Raw genomic sequence first — 10,870 nt, 5'->3', positions numbered from 1 at the left:
GATTTCTGCGAGCTGACTTGCAAGATTTATTTCGATCATGACACTTATGTTAAGATCTTTTCTTGGTATGTGTCTAGGCCATTGTTGGGTTGGCCCTCCTCTTATGTAATGTTCTAGAATAATCTGTAAGCCATTTTGACAAGTATATATAGAGTGTTTAGGCTTAGATTTAGGCAAGTTTTTGAGAAGAAGATTACAAAGTAGAACTGAAAGTGTGAATTTGTAGTTGGATCTTTAAATGTGAATATATTTGTAATTGCTCGTAACCCAAAAGGCCTTATAGCTGGACATGTAAGAAGATGTTTTGATGAATCAATAAAAGTATTTCACCTCCTTTCATTATTGTCTCTTGTGTTTGCTTCTGTTGTGTTAACTCTTGCAGGGTGGTTTGGATAGATGGGTGAGCCTTTGGCCCTAGTTATTCATCCTTTGCTTGCATCATAGAGAGAGTATGGGATGGGAGAGAGAGTGAGAGTAGGGAATGGGAGAGAGTGTGACAGAGAGTAGGGGATGGGACAAAGAGTGAAAGAGAATAGATAGTAGGTGGTGGGAGAGGGAGTGAAAGAGGGAGAGAGAGAGGGGGGGGATAGGAGTGTGTGTGTGTGTGTGAAAGAGAGAGAGAAGGGGATGGGAGAGGGTAGAGAGAGTAACCTAAGAGATAGAGTAGTGGATGAGAGAGAGAGTAGGTGGTGGGAGAGGGAGTGGTAGAGGGGGAGAGAGGGGGATGGGAGTGTGTGTAATAGAGAGAGTAGGGGATGGGAGAGAGTGTGAGAGAGAGTAGGGGGTGGTAGAGAGAGAACAAGATGGAAGAGAGAGCGTGAGGGTAGGGGATGAGAGAGAGAGAGAGTAGGTGGTGGGAGAGGGAGTGGGAGAGGGAGAGTGAGAGAGAGAGAGAAGGATGAGAGTGTGTGAGTTAGAGAGAGTGGGGGATGGGAAAGGAGAGAGAGTGAGAGAGAGTAGGGGATGGGAGAGGAGAGAGAGTGAGAGAGAGTAGGGGATGGGAGAGAGAGTAGGTAGTGGGAGAGGGAGAGTGAGAGAGAGTAGGGGATGGGAGAGGAGAGATAGTGAGAGAGAGTAGGGTATGGGAGAGGAGAGAGAGTGAGAGAGAGTAGGGGATGGGAGAGGAGAGAGAGTGAGAGAGAGTAGGTGATGGGAGAGGGAGTAGGAGAGGGAGAGCGAGAGAGAGTAGGGGATGGGAGAGGAGAGAGAGAGTGAGAGAGAGTAGGAAGAGAAAGTAGGGGATGGGGAATGGTGGGCTAGGGAGAGATTTATTTTCACATAGTGCATATGTGCTATAGTGTGTACGCACTATGTGAAATCACCAAAAAATGGTCATAAAGCAAGTTTGGGTCCCTGCTGATCCATATTCTACTTTTTGTCTATTGTGCATTCTATTGTTCCAATAGAAAACATTGGTTTCAAGCTGTTGGAGGTTAGCAAACACTATTTGAAGACTTTTTGAAGCTAGCAAAAACCAAATTCAATCATTGGATATGCTATTTGAAGGCTTTTTGAATTTTCTTTCTATAGAAAAGGTTAGTGCAATCCTTTTTAAATATTGTTTGTTGATATATAGAGACAAATTTGATTATAATTTGACATGTTGTTTAATATATAGTGAATTCATTAAAACTTGTATGTTTGAATAAATTGTTATTTGAAAATGGTTAGAAATTTGGCAAGTTGTTTAATATATAGTGTATTCATTGAAATAATTTTAATTTTTATATGTATTTGAATGATTTGTAATTTAAAAATTGTAAGTAATTCAGACATTTGAATAACATATAGTAATCATCATCATGCCAAGGAAGAAACCAAAATCTCAAACAAAGGAAGAGAGGGAGACAGATTTGGCAATTGAAAGAGATAAAATGAAACTACTACATGAACAAAGAAAATTGCAAAGCAATAATGAAGAATTGACTTTTGAAGAAGAAGAAAAACCAATGATACAAAGAAACAAAGAGAAAGAATTGGAAAGACAAAGAGAATGAATGAGATTGTTACACTCAAGAAGACAATTGAGTTGTGAAGCTACACCATCTTCCAATGTTGGAGTCATATCATCTTCTCATGTTGAAGAGACGCTAATTTGTAGATCCGATGATGTACACACTTCATCATGTCATGTTGAAGGCACAACATCAACATATCAACTAGGTGATATTCTATCTTTTGCATCTTATTGCCAAGGCACATCATCTTTGGTTCAAGGTACACAAAACAATCAACCTTATGTTGATGTTCAAAATGTTGAGGGAATGGAAGAGATTATAACACCTTCTAGAATTCATTTTAGAAGACCAAAATATTTGATTAATATTAATACTAACATTTTGAAATCAATGCTTGACAAGATTAGCAAGTGTACTTGTCAAAGAAAAGTTAATCATATGTGGAGATTATTCTTTGAAGAATTAAATATTATGGGTCAATGTCAATTATTTGTTGAAATGATGAGGAATTTGAAATTTAAGCTTATCATGAAGATTCTTGGGCTAAGAACGATGGATGATTCAAATGAAAAAAGTATTGTAAAGAATCTAATGAGTACTTATGACAAAGTGGGTTATAAATCACGCACCAAAGATAGTAATATCATAAGACAAGTACTTACATTGACAATAATAAGTACCCAAATGAAGAAATCTCAACTCAAGAGAATGACAAGCAAAATATTAACAATTGGTAGAGGTACTCTAACGAGAGTCATGCTAAGTTGTGATAGATTGGAAGATTCAACAAAAAATGAGTTATGCACATTTAGTGGTAAACTACCATGAAAGGATAAAAAAATTAGTGAAGCTTTGAAATCATTGGTCGAAGATTTTTGGAAAATAACACATGTTTCCCCTAATCAAAGAGATATTGTAAGAAGGAGGATTAGTAGCCAAAATTGTGACCCACATGTGAAACATTTTTTGGACTCAACTCATACACAATTTTAGCAAAATTTATTGGTATGCATCCTCAAATTTGAATAAGTCAAAGATTTTTTGAGATGGGTAAACCTATTTATGCGAAGATAAATCACACATGCACAACTTGCTGTTGTAGGATACATATTGAATTTTCTTACCATTTTGATGTTTTTAGGCATATACGTATGTTTTTGCATTCTAAGTTTGTCTTGTAGGATTGTGACATGAATGAGCCACCAAGATCTTCAAGGGAATTCATATTCAACATTTTATGTGAAATAAGGGATGACCAACAATTTTACAAGACATAATGCTTCGATGGAACTTTCTTATTTTGTGGTTCTTTGCAACTTTTATTAACTTATGAACATATGAATAGTACACATGCAATTGGTAATGAAATAATAGATTACATAAAATTTAAGACATTAAAAAATGCTCTAAAATATGGGAAATAGGGTAAAAGATGTAATTTAGTCATTGAAAAGATTCCAATGTATGAGTTCATGAAGATTTTTCATGAAAAGATTATTTATGAGTATGCAAGGCATACACATAGAGCTTGATGGCTGGATTTGCAATTCAAGTTGTGCAAGGATATGTTTCCACCGGATACCATAGTTTTGGTTGTAGACTTCACAAAGAACTACACACTACAACCACAAAATGAGGTGCAAGAAAAATATTATACTTGTCAATAGGTTTCCATATTTGTTCACATAACATTCATGCATTCACCTACAAGTATAGAGGATGATCGAAAGATTTTGAGTGAGTACCATTTTTACATTAGTGATGATCGATCACATTCTACAGAGTTTGTACATGGTTATTTTCATCTATTTTATAGGGATTTGGTTAACAGGTGCATACCATATCGTCAATAATTTATTTGGTTAGAAAATTGAACATTTTAATTCAATAATGCATGGATGTTCTATTGGTTGAGTAGGATGCACATTTTGTGTAGTATTTAATATATATGGAATTTCACAGAGGCTGGTCATGAAAAGGAAGAGCACAATGGTGCAACTGCATGCATCAAAAGAGCCTTAGCTCATGAAGAACTAAAGTACAAAGATGGAGAAATATTGATAGATGCAAAATCCATCACCTAGTGGTGTAATGCTACAATTGGTCTAGGTAAGGAAAGTGAGTCTATGGTTCATAGATTTTTTTGGTTGATAGATAATACTAACATTGCACCATATGAGGATTTTTGTACAGTAATAGGATCAAGTGAGTTTTACTCTTTTAGAAGTTCTACTATAGGTTCATGGAGTATCCACACATGAACAATGTCATGCTATTGTCCATCATATGCAGAGGGAAATTGAGATAACTATGAGTTGACTAAATGGATGGACAAATGGGATATACGGGTTTTGGAGCCAATTGACACCTATCATACCCCACAAGCACTAGAAATGGTAGAGATGGATTCATCTATTGATTTTGACCACTTTTTTGATCTAGTGAAACCTAGTAATATATATTTATATATCTTTGTAATTTCAATATGTAACTTTATAACTTTTACCTAAGTATTTTCTAAATTAATGACCATATTTTAAACATTTATCACTGTAGGCCATGTTTTTGCTGTTATTGGACCTGAAGACAATAAAGAAGGGACAAATTATTATTTGTGTCATTGTGTCCAAGCCAAAAAAAATTAGATCACTCAATTATAGATGGTGAAGGTTTAGAGTACCATATCGGTGCGGTGGTTGTAACTAGCACATGGCTTAGATGATATTCTATAAAAAACCCTAACTTGTGGTTATTTGAGGATTGGAAAATGGAGAGGAAGATTCTTCATTATTTGAACCTTGTTGTCACACCAAATGTCCACTTGATAAAATATGGTGGAAAACCACATAATAAGACTCTTTGGAAATTTTGTGAGTTAGACCATGAGGTAATACTTAAGACATTAAAACGTAGAGTAGATCTAGTTGGTTCAATAGATTTTAATAGGGAGAGAGGGAGAGAGAGAAAGAGTGGTCAATTGGATCCTTTGTGTCACTATAAGCCAGGATACCAAATTGAACCAAAGGTCAAATTTGAGGAATTTGAGTTATTTTGTATGTAATAAGGAGTTTGTAGATCTTTAGATAGATTTAAATGCCTTGGGATCTTTGGGCAAAGATTTAGGTGCCTAGGATGTTATTAAAGCAAAAATGTCAATGTTGTCATGCAAAAAAAATGAAAAATGACAACTTTTCTTGCTAAATAATTGAAAAGGAAGTTGAACATTGGCATAACCATTTGAATGATGGTTATGACCATTGGAGGCAAGGAATACATGTTTAAAAATGTTGTACATGGAGAGGACAACATAGTTGTATAGACTAGTGAAGATTTACATAAATAAAACTTTGATTTTCTACCTTTCAACTATCATGGTTGGATATCCTGATGAACTAGGTCTCATTTTCATTTGGTTTGAAGGTTATATCTTTTTATTTGCTTAAGTTATTGCAGTTTTTGTGAAGGTTGCTTATTTAGGCCTGAATTCAAGGGTTTTGGAAAACATGTGCCTCTAACTTACAAATCCACAATTGGAATTTAATTCCTCTTTGGGGGATGTAAGTTAGGGGAGTGTACTTTTATATGGCAGAGTTTTAGACCTGGAGGAATTGGTTTGATATTTTTACCAGCCGGCCCTAGGCTGAACATCCCATGTGTTCAGCCAGGAATTGAAGAAGAAGTGGCATTAAGGCTTCCAAACTAATTGTTTGAGGTGAATGGTGAAATGGAGTTGTAGGAAGGAAATGAAGAGTTCCATGGGGTTGAGTTGATTCTATGAACCCATCTTCAAGCACTTGCTTTGGAAACCCAGCCTAATTAAGCCTATTAGGTCTACGGACTAAAGTGGAGTTTGGGTATGCTAGAATGGAGTCAACCCTTGATCCTTTAGAGTATTTAAGAAATAGGTAAAAGGTATTTGAAAAGGTGATAAGTTGGCCTTGTCCTTTGGAAAGTTTGGAAATTTTCCAAGGAAAACTAATTTTTGACCTACTAGGATTTCTAGGCCTAAGTTAGGGATATTGATCCTTTGATGGTGTTGGGGTCTTGAAAGTGCATGAATCCTAGTGGTTTAGTCCTAGAAATGCTGAATCAAGTCTAAGTTTGAAGTCCTAAAACCTTTTTACTTGTTTTTCCTTAATTAGCTAGTTGAGGGCAAGTGTCCCTAAAGCCATATTTTGATCCAAGTTAGCCAAGAGCCCTAGGAAAAGGGAAGGACCTTAGGAGATGGAGTTCACTTGGATAAGTAAAGGTCATCATTTGATAAAGGCTACTAACCAAGAAATCATCCTAAAATGGGTTTGGGTACCCTTAGAGGTTTAAGAAGCAAGTGGCAAAAGTAGGTTATGTGCTCTGCATCAATAAGGGTCATTAGACCTAGGTGTGATAGCTAGGGTGTAGGAAGTCACAATGTATTTGGAAGAGTCACTAATTGGCCTAAAATTAAAGGCATACATTACCATAGGGCAATGAGAAACTTATGGGATAAGTCTCTAGCTTATGGAAGGGTCCCTAGCATGGAATTGCTAAGGGATAACCCATTTAACAAGTTGGAAGTGTTAGAAAGTATTTTGCATGTAGAAGGAGTTTGAATTATATAGGTAGGGATAGAAAAGAGTAAATAACATAAGAAGCAAGTGAATTGAACAATGCACATATTATTTTATCTTAAATAACAAATTATATTAAGATGTGACTTTCTTTAAAAGGGTTCAAAGGTAGATTGAAGGTCATCATCAACATTATTTTTGTTTAACATAACCTTTCAATATGTTTCTCTTGATCTTTGCTTGGTAAGAATTAAGTATAAATCTACAAAAAAATCCATTTGCATTGTGTCTCATGTCTCTTAGGCCCTTTTTTTATGTCTTTGAATGCCCTTGCATTATCCTCATAATTACTAGTGTATAGGTCAATATTTGAATCTCAACATGTGAATAGTTTGTCTTAGTTCTCATATGTAGTCAAGGTCCTTGACATAAATTACAAGTGATAAGTTACATGCATTAAAAAAATGCAATTGGGTCTCACAACCTTGATTGCAATTTTTCTCATGCCTAAGTGGTTGGCAAGCCTTAAGACCCAACCAATAAGTCATCCTTCTATGTTGCTAGGCACATATTGTTATCAAGTATCTAGGAATTGATTGCAAGCTCTTTAAGAATCTTCATATGTCATTAGGTTAAGTCTTGCATCCCTAAAATCTAGTCTTTAAGACCTAATTTCATATCACCCTCTTAACACAATCGTAGTTAAGTATTTGAGACTTGACTACATATCAACATGTATTGAACTTACAACTTGTAATGTAGCTCTAGGTCCCAATTACATATTGTATCTCTTCTACACTTGCAATAAAGTCTTTAGGGTATGATTACATATCTTCTTTATAGAAAATTTTAGGAAAAGTGATGCAGAGCAAGATGGGCCCTTCCAAGTTCTATGAGAAAATACTCCGAACAATGTGTTTTCCCAAAGGTTTTCAAATGCAACCTTAAGGCTTAAGTTTCCCAAATTAGGTAAATGACTTATCGAAAGACTTCTTAGTAATATAATGGTTTTGGATACCCTAATACACCCCAAATAACTAGTTTACAAAACACCAAGAGCCTATCTCTAAGGTAAACCAACCATCCTAGCCTACTAGGCCTACAAGCCCCAATTAACCCTCAAATGCTGTCCTCTTGCATTTTTCTCCATATTTTACCACAAAATTAAGAAAATAAATTGAATATTAGGATACCCATTTTTCTTCTCTATAACATATCAAAAGATGAGGTATGGTTGTTTTGGACCAAGTCTCTACTGTTACACTATGGGCCACTTTTTAGGCATAAAAACCCCTCTATTTACAAAGGAACTATATGGAATAATTATCCACCAACCATACAACTTGGTAAAGTATCTTAATATGATCATAAAGTGAGGATTATTCAATTGGATTGAACTCATAAACTCTTTATATGTACTTTTTATGAAACCCTCACCAAAGAAGGCAAAAAACTAGGGCCTCTTTAAATCTGGCCAAGAAATCACTTCTAGGACCTATTAGTTGATCCTACACCATGTTTATGATCATTAATCTGACTATTTTACATAAAACCATGGCCTCCTTTAGTTAAATATTCTGTTGCTATACCTATGAACATCAAATTTAATGCATTTTCATGCAGCCAAGCACTCCAAACTTGTCCAGTTGGATGATCATCTATATCCTCTAACTATTCCCTATGTTATATGCATAATTATATATGATACATGTTAATAACCCATCCCCAAGTCATAATTAGAATAGAAAGGGGATGGTTACATCATTTTGCTTGAAGGAAACTAGTACAGGGCACCAAGGAAAATGGATAGTGGTCCTAGTTTTGGATTTGGAACATTAATAAGAATGTTGTAATAAGACCAAAATGTAACGTCAATTGGGCTCTAGGTGCCATTATAAGCCAAAGTGCCAAATTATACCAATGGTAAAAAATAAGCAATTTTGGTGGTTTTTAGATGCAAATAGGATTTTTGTGATGCTTAGAAGGTTTTAATGGTCCTTAGGGTTATTTGGTCAAGTCATAGGTGTATAGGAAGTTAGTTGTCAAAAATTGTCAAAAATTGCAAAAATTTTCAAGCAAAATTGTAAAAATGCTGACAACTTTGCAATATGGTTGCAAAAATGGTTGTACATTGGCATAACCATTTGAAATATGGTTATGACCATTGAAGACATAGAGGAAATGTTTAAATATTTTTTACATGGAGAGGAAAACATGATGGTATGGATTGGTGAACATTTGCATGAATAAAACTCTTATTTTTTTCTATTTTCACTAATTTTCTATGTTGCACAGAACTATACAGATTGGGAGAAGGGATTAGTTGACATGGTTGGATAGCTTGATGAACTAGGCTTCATTTTCTTTTGGTTTGAAGGATTTATCTTTCCATTTGTTCAAGTTATTGCATTTTTTGTTCAAGTTTCTTGTTTGGGGCTGAATTCAAGGGTTTTGGCAAACATGTGCCTCTAACATGCAATCCTACAACTGAAATTTGATGTCACTTGGAGGGATGCAAGTTAGGGGAGTGTAATTTGATATGGTAGAGTTTCAAGCCTGGAGGAGAAGGTTTCATATTTTTACTAGCCAACCCGAGGCTAAAAATCCCTGTGTTTAGCCTAGATTAATAGGAGAAGTAGTGATTAGACTTCCAAACCAACTGATCTGATCTAGGAAAAGGGTGAAATGGAGATGTGGCATGGGGGAGGAAGAGTTCCATGTAGTTGTGCTGGTTCTATGAACCCATTTCTACCACTTTCTTTGAGAGAAAGCCTAATTAGGCCTATTAGGTTTGTGAACCAAGTGGGAGTTAGGACATGTTAGAGTAGGTTCAGCCCAAGATATTTTGGAGTCTTCAAGAAGATGGTGAAGGGTATTTAAAAAGGTAATTTTTTTGATACCTCATTTAGAAAGTTTGGAAGTTAGCCATAAAAAACTAAAAATTGACCTATTAGGATTTCTAGGCCTGAATTTTGGTCTTTTGGGGGTGTTAGAACCCTAAAAGTGCATGAATATCTGTGGTATGAGCTTAGTGATGTTGATCCTACCCTAAGTTTGGAGTTTGGAAACCAGATTTCACATTTTTCCTTATTTGGCCTAGTTGAGGGCTAGTGTCCCTGAAACCTATAATTGACCCAAGTTTTCTAAGAGCCCTAAAGAAGGGGAAAGACCTTAGAAAAGTGGAGTCCACTTGGAGAGACAATGGTCAGCATTGGGTAAAGGCTAGTAAGCCTGATTGGAATCCTACAATGGGTTGGGTGCTACTAGGCACTTAGGAAGCTTTTGGTGAAAGAAGGCTATAAGCTCTGCATAAGAAACAAAGTGAAAATGACTATCTACAACACTTCATCTAAATAAATGAAAACTTCAAATTGGACCTAGGTGTGGTAGTATGGGTATTGGATGCCATTTATTACAAACTTGTAAACACAAAGAGTTTCATTGCTGCATTTCACCAATTTCACTGTGTCCATGGTCATTCTTCTCTTTTCATTCATGTTTGGGGGTATGTTCCTAGTGTAGAGTACCAAGGCCCTTGGTTTATATTTTGGTTTTCATTTTTTTTTTACCTACTTAGTCTAGAATAAACAACCCTTGGATGAGAAGTCCATGGTTGTCAAAGAAAGACACCATTTTGTATGCTTAAGGCACTTTATGCAATTTATAAGAAAAAGTTGCTCATTAGGAAAATTCAAGATTTTTAATGTTTTTGGTCAAGAAATCCTAAGACAGTTTTTTAAAGTTGGTTTTAGGTATGTTGGAACCTTTTCCAAGTCCTAGAAGTGGAATCAAGTAAAAAATGTAAAAATCACACTTTTTGTGCAAAGTTGCATTGTTGAAAATTGTAAAAGTTGCTCAAATTTGTAACATAGCGGGAAAAGGGTTATAACTATTAAAATATTGGTTCTAACCATTAAAATATACATAGGAGATATATATACCTTATTTGTGAGGTCTGGAGGGCATTAATAAATGGATTGGAAGAAGTTGCAAAGAAAGAAATTCAATTTTCAAGTCATTTTTACTGTTGTTTGCACACTACATGAAATTTATAGACTTTGAGACTAGATGTGATGAATTTTTGAGATATATCTTTGAATGAAATTTCTTTTTCTTCTGGTCTCATCATTCTACATGTTTTCTAATACAAGTTATTGTATTTTTAGTGAAACTAGGTTTTTAGGACAACATTTTGGTGAACACAACAAAAATGGGCATCTAATTGCAATTTCTATGGTTGAAATTTCATGGCCACTTGGGAAATGGTAGTTATTAGGGTCCTTTGTAAGATTCTAGGGTTTAAAAACTGGAGGATGTGTTTTGTGACTTTTCAAATCAAGCCCTAGGTCAAGTACCATGAAGGAT

The sequence above is a fragment of the Cupressus sempervirens genome, chromosome 9, assembly GCF_028749045.1.
Source record: "Cupressus sempervirens isolate cs-2001-9-10 chromosome 9, ASM2874904v1, whole genome shotgun sequence".
NCBI lineage: Eukaryota > Viridiplantae > Streptophyta > Pinopsida > Cupressales > Cupressaceae > Cupressus > Cupressus sempervirens.
Note: the sequence above shows the minus strand (reverse complement) of the source record.